The sequence below is a fragment of the Carcharodon carcharias genome, chromosome 10, assembly GCF_017639515.1.
Source record: "Carcharodon carcharias isolate sCarCar2 chromosome 10, sCarCar2.pri, whole genome shotgun sequence".
NCBI classification, from domain to species: Eukaryota; Metazoa; Chordata; class Chondrichthyes; order Lamniformes; family Lamnidae; genus Carcharodon; species Carcharodon carcharias.
Genome location: NC_054476.1, coordinates 20,171,591 through 20,189,791, shown reverse-complemented (window position 1 = coordinate 20,189,791; position 18,201 = coordinate 20,171,591).

Genomic DNA, 18,201 nt, shown 5'->3' with positions numbered 1-18,201 from the left:
GGATGTGACAAGGATAGTTGAACAGATGGACTGCTTTGTCTCCAAAATTGACACCATGAGCTCCTTTTACTTGTTAGAGATAAAATATAAGGGACAGGGAGTAGGATTTAAAGGATGTGGTTTGTAGGAGCAAAAAGAAGCTGAAGGTTGTCTTTTCACAAAGATGGTCCTTGAATTGTTAATGGTTTTGGCAGAATAGAGCAATGCTCAATGCTGTGGTCCAGATAATGGGCAAGATAAAATGTCAAGGTGAATGGTCAACAACGTTCTCAATTGCTTTCTACTGATTAATCAAACTTAATTGTTATACTAAAATGCTAATGATCATGTCTGGGTGGTAATTAAGAAACATCATGTATATTGTTTACATTATACCTTTAACATTAGTGGGAACGATACCTCCTAATGAATGGATATATACTATACTTACTGTGCTTCCCAGAGATTTCCTTACATGATCTGAGGTGATAAATTTGCAGGACAGGATTTAATTATGCTGTGAAAGTATTTTTAGAAACTACTTAGAAGAGAGGGAAGTTGATTAAAATTACTGTCAAACAGTAGACAATGAAAGAGCTTTAATTGGCGGACACACAAATGCAGCTAACTGAAGGGTTTTAAGGAAAAGCTCCAGAGATTAGGGTGGAGGCAGCTTAGCCATCAGTGGTGTTGGAAACACGAGGAAATGGACTAACGTAGGATGAGAGAGAAGGAATGGTGAAGAAAGTTTTGAATTGGGAAACAGGGAACAAATTAAAGTTGGTGAATAATGGGAAGCAGGAAATAAACTTGGATATGGATTCAACAGCGTGTGGCCGCATGACAGAGAGGCGAGCAACAGAACAGAGATGGAAGTAACCAACGTTGATGATGTTGCACTGCTTCACAACCGCCATGTTGCTTGAGCAATTCAAATTATTTGGAAATATTTGGCAAAGGTGCATTGCATAACGTGGAACATGTGACTTGATCAGATAACTTGTTAGTAAATTGGGCAGATGTGAATTATGCCAGCAGGACAAGAGTTAAGAAAAGACTCATATTTATGAAGTTCCTTTCACGATGTTCCGAAGCATCTCACTGGAAATGAACTACTTTTGGAGTGAGGCCTCTATTATAAAGTATGGGAAATGAAGCCGTCAAAATGTGGGCAGCAAGGCCCTAAGTAGTAATGGGACAGTAAATCAGTTTTCTTTTGGTGGTGGAGTTTGATGTTTGCTGAAATACTGGGAGATCTCCCTTGCTTCCCTTTAAACATTACAATAGGATCTATCATATCCACCTTTGAGGGAAGCTAGGGCCTCAGTTTAATGTCTCATCCAAAACATCAGACCTCAGATTTTTAAAAAATTCATTTACGGGATCACTGGCTGGGCCAGCATTTGTTGCCCATCCCTAATTGCCCTTGAGAAGGTGGTGGTGAGCAGCCTTCTTGAACCGCTGCTGTCCCTGTGGTGTAGGTGCACCCACAGTGCTGTTAGGGAGGAAGTTATGCCAGGTGGTCTCTCCAGTTTCATTCTTTTTTATTGACTTTTTAGTGGCTTTGATAAAATTGAGTGGCATGTTATGCCATTTCAGAGGGCATTTAAGAGTCAACCACATTACTGCAGATCTGGAGTCACATGTAGGCCAGACCAGCTGAGGACGGCAGATGGATTTTTATGACAATCAACAATGGTTTTATGGTCATTATAAGACTTCTAATTCTAGATTTTTATTGAATTCAAATTCCACCATGCCATGGTGGGATTTGAACCTGGGATCCCAGAGCATTACCCTGGGTCTCTGGATTACCAGTCCACCGCCTCTCGAGTGGGACTTGAGCCCTAAATCTTCTGTCCGAGAGGCAAGGCGACTACCACTGAGCCAAGGCCTGATGCCCTTGAGTTGAACAGTTAATGGTTTTCATCACCTTTTCGCTGCATATATGCAACTTTAAATGAGTACTGGCATGTGTCAGTACCTTAATGGTCAAAAGCTTTTGGTTCTTAAGATCTCAATTACAGCATTTAGGAATGAGGCATTCAAAAATCTGTCAAATTCTGACTTGTTTAAGAGACTCAGTGACAAAAAATTTGCTCACACCATCTACAAAGGTGTTCCAGTTACATAGCAGAAGAACAGATTTTCTTTCACGGGATAAGAGTTCTGAATATTATTTTTGGCTATTCTTGAAATAGCTTTTGTCTTGGTGGCTGAATTTAGCTTCTGTTGGCTAATTAAAGTGGAGCACAGGGAACTGGTCCATTTTTGCACTCTGTAGAAAAGCTTCATCCTGTGTGTACATGCTTACACTCTTTTACAATCTGCATGCTCCCTTGCTTCTAATATCTTTCTCCCGAATGGTCATTGCATATTTTTTTATACCAAGAATTAGAGAGAATTATTGTTTCAAGAATGCAGTCATGCCTTATGTGTTTGTTATTTTTCTTTCTGCTGTGGTGCCACACTTTAGGAAGTCAAGTGATGTATAACTGGAAGGAATATCTGCTTTATGACATGCGAGTTGCAGTATTACAAGATTATTTTTGTCGGTGAATGACAGCAGCCTTTATTATCATATATAGCCAGCAGTGCATCAGACTAAAAATGCTGTGTCTAGTAATTTCATGAATGTGGAGAATTCATAACCAAAAGGGTATTCCTGGTTTTAGTTAGTAAACCTGTATTTTACATGAGGAAGCATTAGCGATGGAATTAATGCTTACTTATGCCGTAAAAGATTTATTTTCAACAAATCATCTTACTGTTGAGTGGAAAACATGGAGCATAAAAATATTGTACAGTTTTGCTCTTGTTTGAGCCATCTCTTAAACTTTATAAATATAATACATCTTCACCAATTCGATCTAGATTAAGAAGCATGCAAATGAGCTGTTCTAAGAAGTTTGATACTGGCCTTTCACTAAGACCCGAGTTTAATTCCATTTTAGACAGATCGATTGCAAGTTTGCTTTGAAAAATGAGTTTATAGTCTCAGCTCTTCACCTCAGGCCCCACAGCTCCAGACTTCTAAATTTGGCACTAAATTGGCAGTTTCATTCGCAGAGACCGCAGGATGACTGAGACGCGAACTGGAATCATATCACCTTGGTGGCCTAGTGGCTGCTCTTGTAAAACTGTATTTGAAATCTTATTGGAAGGATTATGGAGGAGTCAACCAGGTGAAATCTGGCCTGGGAAATCTTCCTGATGGTTACTGCTTAAAACACATGTTGCCTTCCTCAGTACCACCATCTTTCACTTTGAATAGCACAACGTTCACAAGAGAAGTTAAAAAAACACTGCTGGTAATTATACTTATATGTATTTCATATAAGCAGATAAATTGAATAACCAATTGATTGTGAAAATCTGTGGTGTGGAGCGCTGTGTGACTCAAGGGCATTACAACATTTCGGGCTTTATTTAGAGTTTAAATTTTGATACATTTTTTCTGTAAATAATTATTATGGGATTTGTTTTAGTCAATTTTGGAAAGAAAATTTATATCACCCTTTCTGTGCCTGTTAATGTCAATTTAAAGGAATGTGACAAGTATGAAAAATGTGGATTTAGTCAATGTGTGATTATCTTAATATTTATTATTTCTTGTCACATCTGTGAGCTGAGTTAGTGTTTTATTATTCAACAAAGATTACTTTAAAGCAAACAGCTGTCACTGAAGTATAATTTAGAGAAATGGCTGCTTAATCTATTGTACAATTGGCTGTTGAAATTTTGCAGAAAAGAAATAACAGTTTCTCAAACAAAGTGAGGTGTGAACTGAATACATAATTTGAGGCACAAATTGCAAATCAACACTCCCATTTCAAAAAAAAAATTCCTGGCTTAGGAAACACGTTGATGAAGCAGTCCTTTTAGAATATGCTTTAACAAAATCATGGGTAGAATCTTCGGCTTGGCGAGCGGGGGTGGGGCCCGCTCGCTGAGGCGTAAAATGTTGCGGGGTGATGTCGGGCGTGCGTCCCGATGTCACCGTGTGTCATTCAGATTTTCAGTTCGGCGGGCGCACAGCCGAGTTGGCTGCATGCCCGCCGAACTGTCAAAGGCCTATGAAGGCCACTTAACAATCAGCTAAATCACTGACCTGAGCTGCCCGTTCAACCTTAAGGTTGGCGGGCAGGCGAAGAGCCCAGGCAGCCTCCGCATTTTTCATGGAACCTCATCCACGGGCGGGATGAAGTTTCATGAACATTTTTAAAGTGTTGGAAAAAATTTTTATTAACATTAATGGACATGCCTCAATTCATGTGACAGTTTCACATGAGGGGACATGTCCTTAAAAAAATTTTCTCCCTTTATTCAATGCTTTACATGTGTAACTAATCTCCCTGGCGCACCTCTGTACCTCAGGGAGATTTCTGTGCTCTTTCGTACGCATGCGCGAAAGAATATACTCCCCGACTCAGGCTACTTCTCCTGCCCTCATAGGGAGTGCTCAGCGCTTTCGGGTGTGCGTCACACTGGGTGGGCCTTAATTGCCCTGCCCATGTAAAATGGCAGCGCCACCAGGGGTGCGTCCGCCTGCCCCCCCACATCCACCCCCCCCCCCCCCCCACCCCCGGACAGGGAGAAAATTCTCCCCCATGCTTCTCTTGCATATTGCACCCTTTTTATGTACACTTACTCTTTGTGGCTTGTTTTTTTAATCATTCGCAGGCATCACCAACAAGGCCATCATTTAATACCCATTCCTATTTGCTGTAGAGAAGGTAGTGTTGAGCCACCTTTTTTTTAATATCATCGAGTAGTTTGCCATTCCATTTCTGAGGGTAGTTAAAAGTTGACCTGTGGGTCTGGAGTCGCATGTAGACCCAGGCTGGATGAGGATGGTAGAATTTCTTCCCTGGAGGACATTAATGAACCAGATGGGTTTTTAGTAACAATCCAGTAATGTAATGCTTTCCATTACTGATACTCGTTTTTTTAATTCTAGATTTTACTTAATTATTTGAGGTTGAATTCTCCAGCTGCTGTGCTGAGATTGACTTATTCTGGATTTTATTTAATTATTTGAGGTTGAATTCTCCAGCTGCTGTGCTGGGATTTGAACTTATGTCTCTGGATCATTAGCCCAGGCCCCTGGATTACTAACCCAGTAACATGACCATTGTTCTATGTTGACTAATAACTGATAGAGTATACATAAGGAAAACGAAATAATAAATCTATCAAACTGAATTTAACTTAGTTCATCCCTTGTTGAGATCCAAGGACATACATGTCCTGGTACCTGGGGCAGCAGACACCACTTCTCTCCCAGTCCTTTGTCTGCTGTGTTCTGCAGCAAGTTCTATGGGGAAATGGTGGGTGTGCAGGGGTGAGGAATAGCTGTACTCTTGATACCTTAAAACACTGACTGTGCTGCTTTGTAATGAACTGAAAGGTTAGCACTTACTTTTCATATTCCACAAACCAAGAGCCACAGCTTCGCTGTGCAGCGTGGTAATTATTTATGTTCCTTTTCGCCCTACAGTAAAAGAAGCCACAACAGATTTGTGCTTTCGGACAGAGATACATGATTGGGAGGAAATAAGCCATGAGATAAAAAGATGAGGTTTGATTGATGCTCGGGAAATGCATTTTGACACAGCCTATGAAAGTCCTTAGGATGCACTTTGAATAAGTAACCAAGCTGTACTAAAACATTGTTAATGTGTTATGTTTGGTTTACCGTTACTGCCAGGCAGTGACGTGCATGGGTTTCCTCCCTGATTTTCCCTGAGTTAACAGTTGAATGCTGTGGAATTTTCAACACAACTTACTCAGAATTTTTTTGTGAATGGGTACACTAGTTATTCACTGTAGGTAATTGATGTGTGGTTTTGGAAGCATTCATTTGAAAGCACATAAATGCAAAAAAACATTAAAGTAAAAGCCCTCCTGAGAGGGCCCATAGCCTTGAAGAAACTTTGGAAATTCTCCAATATATATTCTCAGAGGTACTGGTGCACTTTTTCAGATTCTGCTAATGCAGTATGGTGTGCACGCTTTATTTTAGCGGACCATTAACCTTAATCAGTCGCTTAATGGACAAGGATTTTTCCTCATTTTTTTCATGTTTGAAGTTAATAATAAAAAGCTCTCTTTGATGAATAATATTTGTAGAATTGGATTTACACATTGAGCTATGTTTCTGTGCATTCGGAAGGGATAAGCATATTAATTGATTGACAGAAGTTACATTGAGTTCTGAATAAAATTAAGGTCAGATAGTGTGTTTCTCTAAACTGAGTAATAATTTTGCATTATTTTCTGATTGAAATGGCTGTTATCTAATTAGGATTTCAACAAATGGATAATAACTATAACTGTAGAATTTCTAACAACTCTCTGGAGTAAATAAACTTGTAGAGCTGTATATACCTATTGTTAATTCTACAGCATGTATTTTCTGATAGCCTACATCACCCTACAGAGTAGAAAATACAATTAGTAATATTTCTGTATGTGTGGTTAACAAACCAGTACCAAATCTTTGCCCCCACTATTTTAACAGAGATGTTAACCCATTCAAAGTGACATTGCAGGTGATAATTTCTGCCCTCACTTTCCAAACTGAAAAGAAAGCTTGAATGTAACAGGGTGAAATATGGCACAAATGTAGATTTTAACTGTAAATTTGAAGCTGGATTGCAGCTGCACCAATTGGCACATGTATTATCGTCACTCTGTAAAGTTAAATTCTAAAGAGATTAAATAATTAAAACTAAACGCAGCATTGCAAATGTTCCCTGACTTTATCGTGTCCGTATCTCTAAATGTCAGTATCTCTACTTTGGAGAAGTTCTCTACATCAGCCAGTCCAGTAGGTCTTGATATTTATTACCGTCCAACGTGATGGCATTTTCAAACTTTGGTGTACCAGCACACCCAAAATCCTTCTGACTATTCTAGTTTTCTGATCTTGTTTGCTCGTATCAGCATTGATTATGTGTTATCACAAATGCTACTTGCATTCGCCTGCCCAGTTGTCAATAACCTCTTAGGAAACTAAACAGTCTCCCCTCATCTGTGAGAACCTGGAGGCCAACTGGAAAACCCCAGTCGATTTCCGTTAACAGGCCTTAATAGGCCTGTAATTGGATCAGTTGACTGCTCTCTGCTTGCGGGCAGGTATCCCCAATGCCTCCCCTGCCGCCAATCCTACCTCTGTAAAAATGGCCCAGGGGCGGGTTGGAGCCAGGAAGCCATCACGCAGGCTGGTGGAATAAAATTCAGATTCTCCCCACCTCCATTCCTGGTCCTGGGGAGGGGTTGGGAGGGCTGGGGGGGATAGTGGCTGCTAAAAATCCAGCCCTATAAGAAAATGATGGTGCCTAATTTGTCTGTCATCCACTAATTTAGCAAGTCCTGAAAGGATTGCCTCAAATTTGTGGGACACAGGTTAATTTTCATAAGTTCTTAATCTTAAATAATAACCAGGCTTGCCATATCATGTCCAGCTGTCCCACTGTGAGTTCATGCAGGCAGTTACCCACTGTCATTCTTCCATTCAGATCTTGATGCACTTAGTCACTTAATCATGGTCTGGTATCTTGAAAACAGGTCATATATGTAAGGCTGCCATGATGTGACTGGTAATAAACTGCTCACCCTCCTCCAAGGAATGTAGTTTAGCCAATTGCTTTATAATGAAGGCAGTGCCGCTTTAAAGGCTGACTTCATTTCATTAAAAAAAACAAAGAGAAATTGGTTGCATGTGAATGGACTTTTGGAAAAGGGTAATGTGCTCATTTGACATAACTCTGATGTAGGTCAAATATATTTAAAGCCTGCAGTGAAACCTTGCGTGTGCATTCAATAAATTCAAAATCCATACACAGCATATCAAAGTTTACATGTTCTACTACCTTCCATTGATTTTTGGTACTCATCATGTGTACTGTACATGCTGTAGATGTAAGTTAATACATAACTTAGCCAAACTTGGATTACATGCCAGCCAAATAAATGATTTCCAACATCTATCTTCTTATGATGTTGGCATTTGTGTATAGCACTATAAGTATTCTGATTACCTATACCTACTTATCACCAGATTACATACTTCAAATGAGGCTGCAAATAACATAATGACCATTTATTTTCTACAGGAGACCTGTAACTTACAAAGCCTATAAGAGAGATTCATAGTTATGCCTCTCGCTTACCCGCACTTCATTGAATTTCTTTACTTTGACATTTGGAGCACTGGGCGGAAAACACATCTTGTCAACACTTGCCTACAACCTTTGCAGTGCTTTGTTTTAGTTAAAAAGTGTGATTCCCCTGGTCCTTACCATCTCCAAGTCAGCAGCTAGGCACTTGCCAAGGCCACTCGCCTGCCTTATGGAAAGATGATGGTTAATGGTGGGATTTGGATAGTTTCTCTGCATGTTTGTGTGGTAGATGTAATTGAACTGGAGACAGCTGGTCCAGAGGCTTTGAGGCATCAAAAAAGAAGCTAGGTTTGAAATGCTAAATATGTAAACACGGCTGAAGTTTTAGAATGTGAGGTGTGAGGAAAATTTGCATTTATAGATAAATTCGGTTAGTTTGAATTTCAAAGAGATGGTAAGATGTTACACCTAGCCAGAAGAAGCTAAGCCAAACAGTGTGTTTATTTTTCTCAAAGGTTACTGATAAAGTTAGCACCATGAAAAATTTATATTATAAGAAAAGTAAAGTTGCAACAATGGAATTGACTTTAAAAAGGGAGAAACATGTTTAAAGGAGATGAGGCTATGTGTCAGAAGGGAGAAGGCATTCTACGATCTAACACAAGTGTGAAAATCCTCCAGCTTCTGTGCATCAAGTTGCTCTCTACAGGAACCGAAGCTGAGAATACTCATTTTGAACATCACTGTCCAGTGTATTGTGTTGCTTTGCCTGGACCGGTTTAAATCTAGTTGTTTTTACTGTTGCCTTAATGGAGCTGCACCAGAAAGCCAGATTAATTAGAGGTTTTAGGAGTTATTATCGTAGTAATTTGTAGACCTCTGTATGTGCTTGAAATCTTTTCTTTTGTTAATAAATGTTTAACTTAGTTTTCTAAAAAACTTCTGAAGTTCTGATAGTCTTATTACTTCTGAATTCAGGGCACGCATCTTGAAATAAAATACAAATTGCAAAACGGTTGTGACTATGTAATCAAGTTTCCCTCGTGGATTTGATCTGCCTGTGCCACATCACCTGCCATGTCATAACAGGGATCATCTTTCTACTCTAATTATAAGGATGGATAGTAATTATATTTATCAAGTAATGTACCTCTGCAACATTATCTCAAATGTAAGAGTACTGTTGCCATTTTCTTAATGATTTTCAGTATGTTTATGACTGGAGTGAGATGAACATTTCCTCATTTTTTATTCCTCTGGTTTTGAAAAAAATAATTTGCCTTTGTGAGATTGTGGAAAGGGGTTATTATTCATTCATCTAACTTGATATGTAGATTTCAGTGTTCTGATCTTCATGATTAAGTTCCTCTACATCTGTTCCGGTCCTTACCTTGTGTTGCTGAGATGCTTGTTCATTATTTGGCATTACAGCAGTGTGGGGCTGCAGCTTACATGGAAAATATGGTAATGCCTTAGGTTACCGGAGAAAATAAAGAACCCAGAACATGGCACTTCCTTACCTTTATTGTAAAAGGCTTTTGCCAGCGTTAGATGATATGGCTATGCACATGGACACTGTCAGGATGAAACACAAGCAGGGTTTGTTTATTTTTGGAAGCATGAACAGCATATTGGAGGTTACAGATTGGATAATGTCCTTCCACGAATGTACAAATATAATCAGCACATGACCTCTTGAAGATAAAGGGGAAATGGACCTGTCACCAAAAATAAGCAACTGTGGATGCATTACTGAGGCCTAACTTTGGTTACGGAAGATGTGCATCCTTTTTTATATGATCTGACTGTGTTGGATTACTTGGATGCCAGAAACACTAGCTTTTCTGGCCTGCAGCTCTTTCCTTTACTTCAGTAACATCAGTTAAACAACCTCGTATTACATCGGCTTCAATTTTAATTTCTGCGCCACGTCAACCAGTAGATTGCACAAAACCTTTATTGACCCGAAGAATACTAAAAATGTGTTACCTTCAGAACCACTTAACACACAGCAGATTGCATCCAATGGTCCTTCTTATCCAAAAATTATTTTGCTGTATACAGGGCATTGTGGAATCTTAGCTGCGCCAGATCACTGAGTATTTCTTGCTTTGGGGCACAATTACCACTGATGTCTTGAAATGAAGTAAATGCATTAGGAAGTGGGTGAAATCTGTGTCTGCCATTAAATGTCCATAGCCTTCAGAGAACATTGTAGGGACTTAATGCTTCTGAGCAGTAACGAGGGGATAAAAGGTGTATTGTGTGGCTTGTGCTTGGTTACATTAAATTTGTATCCATTCAACATGATGTTCTATCGAAATACATTCTGAAATGATTAACATCTGAGTCAGTCTGCTTTTACTTTCCACAAGACGACCACTTTGGGTGTTCCTCTACCTAACCATAATAAGCCAATACGTCAATTATTAAAATATTTTCGATAACCAAATTCACCGTCCTCACTTTATAACCTAGGAAAATAACTAACTGATATGTATTAACGATAGAGTGCCCCACTTTAAGGGGCATAGTGGTATTGTCACTGGACTAGGATTTCAGAGACCCAGGGTAATGCTCTGGGGACCCAGGTTCGAATCCCACCACAGCAGATGGTGCAAGATGGTGAATCCAGTAAAAATCTGGAATTAAAAGTCTAAAGATGAACATTAAAAGTCTAATGCCGATTGGCCTAAAAACCCCTCTGATTCACTAATGCCCTTTAGGGAAGGAAACCTGCCACCTTTACCTGGTCTGACCTACATGTGACTCTTAAATGCCCTCTGAGCAAGGGCAATTAGGGCTGGGCAATAAATGCTGGCCTAGCCAGTGACGCCCACATCCCATGAATGAATAAAAATAAATGAATGAAATCCTGTGATTCTATGGGCTGAATTTAACGGGAACTATGGTGGGCAGGGTGAGCTAATTTTTCGGGAGCCAAACTTTTGTCAGCAAGAGCAGGTTCAGGTTCAGCGACATGCCAGTGGTGGGTCGGGCCTCACGTTTTCCAAAGGCGGGTTCTTACTTGCATTTCTGTTTGCATTCCATCAATACTCATCACCTTAAAACATTTTGAAATTAGGCTCTACCTTCAAAATTAAGTCAGCGGTGCACGGAAACCTTGTGACACCTGGCTCATTTTTGTTTAAAGACTGGTGCAAGGTGCCAGTCTGCTTTGCGCTGTTGTGCCTGAGGTGAACAGTTGTCTTTGTTGAACTCTGTGGCACAATGAAGTGAAGCAGGAGATGAGCAGCTTGGATGGAGGGTCAGGAGTGAGGAGGGATGGGAGGTTCAGGAGGGGGCATGGAGGGCTGGAAGAGGGCTTCGAGGGAGGACAGTGGGTGGAGTTGGGGCGTGGAAGCGTACAGTGGGAAGGGCCTGGCTTCTTGGGTGCGGTCGTGGGGTGGGGTGTCAGTGATGATAAACGGAAGGAGGGGCCTAAAGTGTGGGTCAGTACTGTCCAAAGTTGGGCTCTGTGGGTCAAAGGGTGCTGGCTGACAGAGGGAACATTCACAGTCGCAGGGGGGAAGGTCCAAACTGACTAAGGGATATTCGAAGGTCTCGTAGGGCGGCTCACGGGATCTAACAGACATTTTAGGATGGTGCGGTGATGGTCTACGATCAGAAGAGGAATCTCGATGGGGGTGTAGAAATGCTCAGGGGGGAGAGATGACATGCCTAGTTCCATGATGACAGGGTCTAGGGAGATTGGAGGAGGTTCAAGGGTAACAGAAAGAAGGCGCGCCGTGATGTTTGGAGGGTCAAGGGTGATGGGGACAAAGTTGAAGGTTACAGGGCAGGGTGGAGGGTTACGAGTTGCAATTCAAGAGCTAGTCACACACTATTATTGGTCAGTGTGGAATGGGTGGAGTTTTGCCTGTGGGCAATAGGAGGAGTAGAAAATCTCAGTGCCCTGTCGCTGTATGGGTGCAACACCTGGACAGACAGGTTCTCATGTCACTCAGTGCCTTTTTCACACAGTTCACCTGTTGAAATACGTATGGATGTCAAACACACAATATTCCTACAACCATGGGAGCAGGAGAGGATGCAACAAAGGAGGATTCTCGCTGTTCAACAGCAGGGTCAGCAGCAGGCAGCATCAGAGGGGGAGGCTGGTCAAGTGGCAGCCAGGGAAGGCATTGGAGAAGTCACTGGCATGCCAGCGCGACTGCAGGACACGGTCAAACTACCTCCAGGTGTCTGAGAGGCAATGTCAGAGACACCTGAGGTTGCTCCCAAAATTTCCAGATACTGCAGCAAGACCAGCAGCCACATCGATTTAGTGGCAACCCCATACCTATGGCCCTCAATGTGACTGCAGCGCTCAACCTTCTCACCACTGGCTTTTTCCATGGCCCCATGGGTGACTTGTGTCATTTTGCAGGCTGCAACACTGGTGCATCAAAGAGGTGACCAATGCACTATTCTGTTGTGCCAATGGGAGAATCTATCAAGTTCACCACAGATAATTACAGCCAGGCAGCTAGGGCAATATGCTTTGCGGCCATTACTCTTTTCCCGAGAGTCTAAGGGTTAGTTGACTGGGCTCATGTTGCTATTAGAGCTTTCTTGGAACAGCCAGTGGCACATTTGAACCTCGAGATTGCACACTCTAAATGTCTAACTAGTTTGCGACCATAGGTGAAGAATCATGCAAATCTGTCTTCATTTCCCAGAGAGCTCACATTGACTCAGGTATCTTGTGGAATTCATAGCATCCTGATCTTTCCAAGACCCCTGTCCAGATTGATGGCTGGATTCTGGGTGATAAGGGCTACCCCCTCTAGATCTGGTTAATGACACCAGTGAGGCATCCCCACAGTGCAGTGCGCCATAATGCAGCCCACTCTTGCACCAGAGCCATCATCAAACAGACATTTGGCATCTGGAAAATGCACTTCCACTGTCTTGATAGGTCCAGAGGGGGTCTGCAGGATACACCACAGCTAGTTTCACAGATAGTCATGGTTTTGCACTGCACAACATGGTCAGGCAATGCAGCAAACCTTTGCATCAGGATGGCAGGGAGGAGCAACACTCCTCCTCAGATGAGGATGAATGGGATGTCTGAGGAAAAGGATATGAATGTTCGTTAATCTCTACTGGATGCCAGGGCCATGGAGAGATGTGCCAGGGATACCAGGGACAATATCGTATACACAGGATTTGCCCAACATTGAGGGACGTACATCACCATTGCCCATTCCTGGGACATTTGCCTACTTGGGATGTCTACCAGTCTACCAATCCCTGCCTGTTGTCTACCAATCCCTGTTGTGTTGTCTTGGAAGGTGTTGGGTGTTTTCCAGCATGAGACCTGGCTGGAAGCAAAGATCCTTTTTCAAAGTAACCTTCATTTACATACTCAACTATGTACAGAATTACAAAGCACTAGGACAGAGTTATTGCTCCTCTCTCAGATTCTCCTCATTCTCTTCTGAGTGACATCATTATTACATAGCTTTTTACGCACATGCTCAGTAGCTCTTTAGAGCAGTGTTAGAGTTAACCCTTCACTCTACCTCCACCTACCCCACCCTCCAAGTCTTTAGCCCTACACGCTGTATACACATCCTGGAACTGACTGTGGGATAATGCATTTTTGAAATACATTAAGCTTTACATGGAATAAATATATTATTCCACATCCTTTTCATGTTGCAAGAGAAAAATAACATTAGACTGAACACTATCTAAAACATTGTTCAAATGAGGACGTTCATCAAAGATCATTGATAAGTTGCCCTTATTTATGTTATTTGTCCATTTATTCTACCATCCCTCCCCCAGTTAAATGTTGGTGTGTCATGAGACTTTTATTTTCACACAGCTTTTCCCCGGAATCTTTGTGTCTTCTTGGGATGAAGCGATTGGGTGTAGTGTGTACTGCTCGCATGCATCAGTTCTGTGAACAGTTTTCAAAACTAAATGATTCACAATACTATCAGGCTGTTACAAATAAAACTGCCAGAGATAATCCTAAATGGAAGTCGATATTATCTATTTTCTATTTTGTTTTCCATCAAATTCTAAACTTAATTTAGAAATGTGAACGATTGACTCATGTCTGCTGCAAGGCATGATTCCAACAATATCATACATTTATTTATATTGGTTGAAGGAATAATTCTTGTCCAATTTCCTATTAGTTTCTTACCAGATAACCTATCATGTTTTGTATTGTTTATGGCTTTCACTTGTTGCTTCCATAGTCTCTGCATTTATTTGCAAGTATCAAATTTAGGGATATCTTTGAACTTAAATGCATCTATGTTGTTCACCTCAAATACCTCATGAGGTAGCAAAATCCACATTCTAACCACTCTTTTGATAAAGAAGTTTGGCCTGAATTTCTTAGGTTTTTGACTCATCCACAAATTGAAATGCCTTCAATGTCTAGCCTGTTATATTCTTCATAATTTTAAAGACCTCCATTAGCCTTCTATTTACCATCAGCTCTGGTATCACACTTCTTTGTAAATCTTTTTTGCATCTTCGCTTGTGCCTCTATATCCTGTCCTATAGTATGTTCGTGTAGCATGTACTTTACTTTTAGTGGTGCAACATGCATTTATACAATGCATTTAAGTTCCACTAAGGTATAATTAATAAATGGACACAGAGCCAAAGAAAGAGATCTTAGGAGGGATGACTAAAAGCTTGGGCAAAGGGGTGAACCTTAAGGGGGCCTTCTAGGAGGAGATGGAGAGAGAAGAGTAGAGTCAGAGTGGAGGAGATGGAGAGAGAAAAGGAGTGACAGAGGCGTTTAGAGAGGGAACTGCAGAATGTGAGGCCTAGATGGCAGAATTCACAGCTACAGAAGGTGGTCAAAAGCTACCGAGAGGACTTGGGATATTGCATGATGGACAAAGCCACAGTGACTTTGGTTAGCATAATGCTGTGACAAAGGGCAGAAACTAGATTGGAGCAGTTCATACAGGGAGTTGCATGAAAGGTGGACATGTACTTGGGAGGCAGTGGAAAGGAAAAAGGAGATTGGAGATTGTGATAGATTGCAAGAAAATGGAGATCAAAGCTGCATTTTTTTTGAGGACTGGACTGGTGATAGTGTTTTTTCAAAGGGAGGTGGACAGGAGCAGAAAAAAGGAAATCATTGACAGTTGGCGTGGAGGTCAGGAAGGAAAATTAGATGGTTGCCATTTTAGTGCAAATTGTGCCAAGGGATTGGGAGTTACATCTGCTGCTATAAAAGTTGAACTGATTGTAGTGAGCCAGAATATAACTTCTGTATGTTCACTCGCAGTGAAATGATACAGGTTAATATATCAGATCTGGCCTCAACCTACCAACTATTTTCTTGATTTGCCTTTGAAATGTTTGGAGAGACGTATAGGGCCCATGTGTGAAACAAACAACTGCCTGTTTCAGATTACATGAGGTGCTGTTTATTAATGGATGTCTGAGGTACTCTGTGATGTGGTTGCAATGTGCAGAATAGGCACAGTGCCAAGTATATAATGGCAAGGCTGTTTACGTGAATGACTAGCACTGCTGTACATGAGAGAGTGTGAAGGCAGAATCCTAAACTTTGTTATGGAGGCTCAACTTTTATTATCACCCGAACAGGTACAAGTGTTCATATGTGAGTTTTCTTTTTGAATACAAGAGACATAGGAACAGATTGGTGGGTACCAAAACAAGATAGTAATTTTGCTCCACATGTAGCAACAATACAGGCCTTAAAGCACTTAAAACAATTGATGCCAAAAGAATACTAAAGCTACCTTTATACTATTGGCTTCACACATGTGGCGCCATAGTTTTTGGGGAGAGGGCCAATTCTAACTAGAATTTATCAAATCCAATGATGCAGCTCAGCCAGGTGTTGCACACTACCCTGGAATGGCAATGTGTTGAGCATATCATCAATGAAGCATTAAGTTGTCTGTATGAAGATGAACTTTTTGGCAAAAATCTTTAGTTCCTTATTAAGAACCATTTCCATTGTCAGGAAGATCGATAAGCGGTGGACACAAAAATAAGATAATTGATGAAAGACCCAGGAGTAGTGAGTTATTATGACCTAGAATGAAAGGCTGGTGGAAGCAATAGCTTCCAAAAGGAATTGGATATATGCTTAGCAAACACAGATAATGTATGGCACATAGCGACCATTTGGCCCATTGTATCTGTGCCAGCCAAGAAAGAGTGATCCAGTCTAATCACACTTTCCAATTCTTAATCCGTAGTCCTAGGTTACAGCACCTCAATGCATATCCAAGTTGTTTTTTAAAAATGTGATCAAGATTTCTGCCTTTCCTATGATTTCCAACAATGGACTTCAGACCCTCCACCACCCCCTTGGTGAAAAAGATTCTCTTTAACTCCACTCTAATCCTTCCTGCATTTACTTTCAGTCTGTTCGCCATTGTTATTGACCTCTGTTAAGGGAAATACGTCCTTCTGAAGATTTTTTTAAACTTCTGGGAACTGTGGAAAGAGTAGGGAATCTCTTTCAAAGAGCCAGCAGAGGCCCAGTGGGCTGAAGGGTCTCCGGTGCTGTAGGACTCTTTGATTCTATAAGTTTGTTATTTATTCATTTGAACTTGTGCCCCTTCATCATGTTGGAGGTTGAAGCAATGTTCTGGACCTACCTTTAGTATATTGTTTCGAATCTAGTAAATTTCTGTGCAGTTGCTACTTGGTGACCTTTGCTGAAGGCAGAAAAGTTGAACTTTCTTCCGTCTCTCCTGATAGCTCAGTTCTCTGGACAAGAGCAATTTCACGGTTGCTCTCAAAACCCCTTCCTGACACCCTGTGTCCCTGATCGCAACAGTACACAGCACTGAAAGTGTGATCTGACCAGGGAACATATAGAGATCATTAAAGTTGCCATATACCTGTTTCCACCATAAGTTTCCAGATGTTCTTTTTGGGCCGATGGGTCCATTTAAAGGAAAATGTGTCTGCAGCTTGGGACTGAATTTTCATCGCCCAGTTCTTTCCGGTGAGTTGGAAGAATTCTTGAAGACTTGAGCTAAGTTCACATATATCAATGTGAAATAAAAGAATGAGTAACAACAATATAAAAAGTTCTTTGATGACATTACTTTTTGAATAAGTGTCCTATCCAAACTTCTCATGCACTTTGATAGAGACCTTTCAGTTCACTTTCACCAAGATCCCCCCGCGGAGGTTGCCTTTATTTTTTATCCAGGTGGCTGAGTGAATTAAAAGAAAGAGCAGCATCGTGTGTGTTATGATATAACATCAATCACTCAGACTCGTTATAGATTTATTTATTGAGGCGAGACACATGAGAACAGTTATACAGAGGTATAATACTTGAAGACACAGAGCTTCAGAGATGTGTGTGCGTGCTCTGCTGAAAGTAAAAGTGAAACTAAACCTGGATTGCATGGTGCACTTCCTTTCTAGTGATGTCACGCTGCAGTCCCTTAAAGGCATATTACAACAAGCAGGACAAAAATCAGGACAATTTGTTTTGGGGCTTTTTCTCATGAGTTCATTACATAGTGTTGTGTAGTCCATGATGCAGCAAGTTTTATAGGGCAGAATTCTGCCGCCAGCATGCAGGGGGTGGCACGTAAAATGATGCGCGATGACGTCGGGCGTGCATCCTGATGTCACCTGTGCCATCACGATATTTCGGAGGGTGGGCGTGCTATGACTTCCGAGGCGCGCCTGCCATCAATTAATGGGCCGCTTAAGCCCCTTGAGGCAGTAATACACAGCAAGTTCTCGCAGCCCGTGCGATTTTCAGTGCGTTACACGGGCGCAGTGGGCAGGCCACATTTTTAAAAACCTCATCCACAGGTGGGCTAAGAGGGGTGAGTGGGCTCGCGAATGCGAGTTGTTACTAAGTTACTTTTTAAACTTACTGCTACTTGTGTGAACAGGAGAACAATTCTCTTCAAAGCTGCTTTTACAGGAATAACAGGCTTCAGGCCAGGACTCTGGAGGAAACATCATTCTTGGGGCCTTGCAGGTTTCAGGAAGCCTTCCCTTACCCAGGGAATGGGGATTGTGCTCTCCATTGGAGGCACCTCCTCTGAGGAGGAAGGGAGGGCCAGAAGGGGGAGGGGGCCAGGAGTGCACATTCAGCCTC